This window comes from Lithobates pipiens, unplaced genomic scaffold, assembly GCF_037356315.1.
Source record: "Lithobates pipiens isolate NorthernLeopardFrog02 unplaced genomic scaffold, aLitPip1_a1.2 Scaffold_18, whole genome shotgun sequence".
In the NCBI taxonomy this organism is placed as follows: Eukaryota; Metazoa; Chordata; class Amphibia; order Anura; family Ranidae; genus Lithobates; species Lithobates pipiens.
This window is the reverse complement of record NW_027507758.1, coordinates 376,459,792-376,465,830: the sequence shown is the minus strand read 5'-3', so window position 1 is coordinate 376,465,830 and position 6,039 is coordinate 376,459,792.

Genomic DNA, 6,039 nt, shown 5'->3' with positions numbered 1-6,039 from the left:
GCACTGTGTAAGGTCATGATACAGCATCTCAATTGGATTTAAGTCCGGGCTTTGACTAGGCCACTCTAAAACCTAAATTTTGCTTTGTTTGAACCATTTGGAGATGGACTTGCTGTGTTTTGGATCATTGTCCTGCTGCATAACCCAAGTGCGCTTGAGGTCACGAACTGATAACTGGACAGTCTCCTTTAGGATTTTCTGGTTCCGCTCAGACTTCATGGTTCTGTCAATTATGGTTAGTCGTCTAGGTCCTGAAGTTGCAAAGCAGCCCCAGACCATCACGCTACCACCACCATGTGTGACTGTTGGTATGATTTTCTTGTTGAGAAATGCTGCATTCGGTTTATGCCCGGATGTAACAGGATGCACACCTTCCAAAAAGTTACATTTTTGTCTCATCAGTCCACAGAATATTTTATATAAGTCTTGGGGATAATCAAGATGTTTTTTGGTAAATGTGAGATTACCTTTGGCCCTGGAACTCTCCCATGGATGCCATTTTTGACCAGTCTCTTTCTTATTGTTGAATCAAACACTGATCTTACCTGAGGCAAGTGAGGCATGCAGTTCTTTAGATGTTGTTTTTGGTTCTTGTATGGCCTACTGGATGAGTCGCCCTCATGCTCTTAGAGTCAATTTGGTTGGCTGGCCACTCCTGGTAAGGTTCACCACTGTTCCAAGTTATCTCCATTTGTGGATAATGGCTCTCCGCGTGGTTCACTGGAGTTCCAATGCTTTAGAAATGGCTTTGAAACCCTTCCTAGACTGATACATGTACATTATTTTATTGTGTAATCTGTTCTTGATTTTTTTAGATTGTGGCAAAATGTGTAGCTTTTTGTGATCCGTTAACGTGCTTCACTTTTTCAGACAGCTTATATTTATGTGATTTCTTTATTTAACAGGTCTGGCAGTAATAAGGCCTGGGTGTGGCAAGTGAAATTTAACTCAGCTTTCCAAAAAACGTGGATAATCACAGTTCATTCATTATTCAGCATGGGAGAGAGCAATTCATTTTTCACATAGGGCCAGGCAGGTTTGAACAGCTTTTTTCCCTTAATAAATGAAATTTAAAAACTGCATCTTGGATTTAATCGAGTTATCTTTGTATAATATTAAAATGTATTTAATAATCTGAACCATTTAAGTCTGAGAAATATGGCAAAAAATAAAAAAATCTTAAAAAAGGGGCAAATACTTTGTCACACAACTGTATATACAGTGCCTTGCAAAATTATTCACGCCCTTGGCTTTTTACCTATTTTTTTACATTATAACCTTTTGTTCAATGTTTTTTTAATCTGAGTTATATTCGATGGATCAGAACACAATCGTCTAATTTGGTGAATTAAAATTAGAAAAATATATACCGTATTTATCGGCGTATAACATGCACCCCAAGTTTAGGAGGGAAGTTTAAGGGAAAAAAAACAACTTACATTTAAATACCAATCAATGCAGCCTTATCAGTGTCATCTGCAGCCTTGTCCACCATTGCAGCCTTGTCAAGCAGCCTTATGCAGCCTTGTCCACCATTGCAGCCTTATCCACCATTTCAGCCTTATGCAGCCTTGTCCACCATTGCAGCCTTGTCCATCTTATTTGCCTCTTTTTTTAATTTTTTGAAAATGCCGCCGCCAAGATACAGAGCGAGGCGCAATAGTTCTCGGCGGCCTTCGGCTCTTCTCGGCAGTTTTCGGCCACGCGAACGGCCGAAGGTGGCCGGAAGCCGCTGACAAGAGCCGAAGGCGGCCGAAAGCCGGCGAGAACGGCTGAAGGCGGCCGAAAGTCGACGAGAGTGGCCGAAAGCCGTCGAGAACGGCCAAAGGCGGCTGAAAGCCGACGAGAACGTCCGAAAGCCGACGAGAACGGCCGAAAGCCTTAAAGAGCCGGAGGTGGCTGAAAGCCGCCCAGAGGCTCAGAACTGCGGGGGATCGGTGTATAACCCGCACCTGCGATTTTCCCCTGCTTTTAAGGGGAAAGAAGTGCGTGTTATATGCCGATAAATACGTTACATAAAACTATTTTGCAGAAATAAACTAATATGCATGTGCGTGTGTATTAACCCCCTTTGTTATGAAGCCCATAAAAAGCTCTGGTGTAACCAATTACCTTCAGAGGTCACAAATAGTGAAATGATGTCCATCTGTGTGCAATCTAAGTGTCACATGATCTGTCATTACATATACACACCTTTTTGAAAGGCCCCAGAGGCCCAGAGGCCGCAACACCTAAGCAAGAGGCACCACTAACCAAACACTGCCATGAAGACCAAGGAACTCTCCAAACAAGTAAGGAACAATGTTGTTGAGAAGTACAAGTCAGGGCTAGGTTATAAAAAATATCCAAATCTTTGCTGATCCCTAGGATCACCATCAAATCTATCATAACCAAATCGAAAGAACATGGCACAACAGCAAATCTGCCAAGAGACGGGTGCACGTCAAAATTCACGGACTGGGCAAGGAGGGCATCAGAGAGGCAGCACAGAGACCTAAGGTAACCCTGGAGGGCTGCAGATTTCCACAGCAGACACTGGACGACAATAAGTCTTATGCGCCTTAGAGTTGGGCTTTATGGTAGAGTGGCCAGAAGAAACAAAATGGCATGTTTTGAGTTTGTGAAAAGGCATGTGGGAGACTCCCAAAATGTACAGAGGAAGGTGGTCTGGTCTTACGAGACTAAAATTTAACTTTCCGGCCATCAAAGAAAACGCTATGTCTGGCACAAACCCAACACATTACATCACCCAAAGGACACCATCCCAACAGTGAAACATGGTGGTTGCAGCATCATGCTGTGGGGATGCTTTTCAGCAGTGGGGATGCTTTTCAGCAGTCGGGACTGCGAAACTGGTCAGAGTTGAGGGAAAGATGGATGGTGCTAAATACAGGGATATTCTTAAGCAACACCTGTACCACTCTGTGTGTGATATAAGGCTAGGAGAGAGGTTCACCTTCCAGCAGAAGAATGAACCCAAACCCACTGCTAATGCAACACTTGAGTGGTTTAAGGGGAAACATGTAAATGTGTTGGAATGGCCTAGTCAAAGCTCAGACCTCAAATCAATAGAAAAATCTGTGGTCAGACTTAAAGATTGCTGGAGCAGTTTTGCAAGGAGGGATGGGTAAAAATCCCATTGGTAAGATGTGGAAATCTCATAGAGACTTATCCAAAGTGACTTGGAGCTGTGATAGTCACAAAGGTGGCTCTGAAAAGTATTGACTTTAGGGGGGTGTATAGTTATGCACATTGACTTTCTGTTATTTTGTTCTATTTGTTGTTTGCTTCACAATAAAAAAAAAATAATCTTCAAAGTTGTGGTCATGTTATGTACATTAAATGATGCAAATCCTCAAACAATCCATGTTAATGCCAGGTTGTGAGGCAACAAAACACGAAAAAATGCCAAGGGGGGTGAATACTTTTGCATAGCACTTTACATTCCCAGAGAGGCGCCAGTTCCTGCAACGAACATTGAATTTTCAAAAAATGCATCAAGCTAAAAGGAAAAATTCTTCTCAGATATCTATATTAAAAGTTTCATCAACTCACTAGCAGATTTCTTCAACATAAAATTTGCCAGGTATGCTGGGAATTAATATAATTAAAGGAAAATCTCTATGTTCAAGAATAATGTGTAAGCTGCGGTCTTTAAGCCTGGGTTCACACTGATGCAAATTTACAGCAGGTTTGATGCATTTAGAAACACACAGTTTTGCAGGTCATGTAAAAAGCATAGTATTCCATGGCTTTGGTTCACATCTAGGCGTTGCAAATTTGGGGCGAGGAAAAAAAAAAGTATGTGTTGACTGCGGGTGCGATGCGGATTCCTATGGTGAAGTGTGAATTTCATCTTCATAGGCTTCAATTGAACTTGCAGTAAACTCACAGCACACAGTTCACATCTCTGCAATTTGCTTACTGACTGCCTCCTGAAATTTGTGGTAGAATCATGGTAAATTTGCACCACAAAAACGCAAGGCAAATTTGCACCTCTCACAGGACAAAAAAAATGGCTCAAATTCGCAGTACATCGCATCACACTAGTGTGAACCTAGGCTCTGCATATATCACATGAAATGTATACACCCACAAAAAAATATATATGCAATTATAAATACATACACGGTAGCCAACCGTTTTTTTTTTTTTTGTCAAAAGCTTAATTCAACAAGCTGAATTTAGAAGCTGATTGGCTACCATGCATAGCTGCACCAGATTTTGCACTCTCCAGTTTCAGTAAATCAACCCCATAGTGTCCATAAGTATCCATACAGCATTCCAATAGGCTTGGGATAAGCCTGGGATACTCCCCACTATGAAACAGACATAAATCAAAAGCATAGCATCATAAAGTCCAAATTGTAGCAGTATGGTGACTTGAAAGAGAAAGGCATCCACCAACCAGTTCTCCCCACAGGTGAGTATAAATCACTAACCAAATTCATATCACCATCATCATGGTATAAAATGGTCAAAAAATGCATTTGAAGGGTTATTACATGAACATAATCTAATGTATTAGAATATAAAATGCGCACTCACATTTGGCCAATAAAAGTAACACATTGTATGCACCCAATCCATAGAACCGATCTGTCTAGTGTAACCTCCGGTAGAAGTGTGCGTGGCGACATCACATCGGGCAGGGATAATGAATGTGAGACTATGGGGTTGATTTACTAAAACTAGAGGGGAAAATCTGGTACAGCTGTGCATGGTAGCCAATCAGCTTCTAACTTCAGCTTGTTCAATTGGGTTTTGACAAACAAACCTGGAATTTAATTGGTTTCTATGCAGAGCAGCACCAAATGTTTCATTCTCCAGGGCTGGATTCACACCTATGCATTTTTAGTGCTTTTTGGATTTTGCAGATTTGCACTAAAGAACGTGTTCCATAGGAAACCATGTTAAATGGACTGGAGTGCAAATCTGCAAAATGAAAAAAGCACTAAAAATTCATAGGTGTGAATCCAGCCTTAGTAAATCAACCCCCTATATGTTGAATTTATTTAATTGTGGTATTTGTTTTATTATATTCACTATTATTTTTGTATGTATTTATGATTGCATATACAGTATATTTTTTATGTGGGTATATATACACACTTCCACATGGATAAGATATATACACACACATATATACATACACGCACACAAAACGAGTACACCCCTCACATTTTTATAAATATTTTATGATATCTTTTCATGTGACAACGCTGAAGAAATTACACTTTGTTATACAAACTGTACACTCACTACTTTACATTGTATCAGTGTAAATTTGCTGTACCCTCGAAATAACTCAACCCACAGCCATTAATGTCTAAACCGCTGGCAACAAAAGTGAGTACACCCCTACGTGAAAAAGTCCAAATTGGGCTCAACTAGCCATTTTCCCTCCCCAGTGTCATGTGACTCATTTAGTGTTACAAGGTCTCAGGTGTGAATGGGGAGCAGGGCTGTTAAATTTGGTGTCATTGCTCTCACTCTCTCATACTGGTCACTGGAAGTTGAACATGGCACCTCATGGCAAAGAACGCTGAGGATCTGAAAAAAGAATTGTTCTCTACATAAAGATGGCATAGGCTATAAGATGATTGCCATGACCCTGAAACTGAGCTTGTGGCCAAGGCCATACAACAGTTTAACAGGACAGGTTCCACTCAAAACAAGCCTCACCATGGTCGACCAAAGAAGTTGAGTGCACATGCTCAGAGTCATATCCAGAGATTGTCTTTGGGAAATAGACATGAGTGCTGCCAGCATTGCTGCAGAGGTTGAAAGGGTTTGGGGGGGGGGGGGGGGTTAGCCTGTCGGTGCTCAGACCATACACCACACACTGCATCAAACATCAAATTGGTCTGCATGGTTGTGGTAGTGGGAGTGTCATGATCTTGGGCTGCATAAGTGCTGCTGGCACTGGGGAGCTACATTTCATTGGGGGAACCATGAATGCCAACATGTACTGTGACATACTGAAGCAGAGCATGATCCCATCCCTTCAGAGACTGGGTTGCAGGACAGTATTCCAAC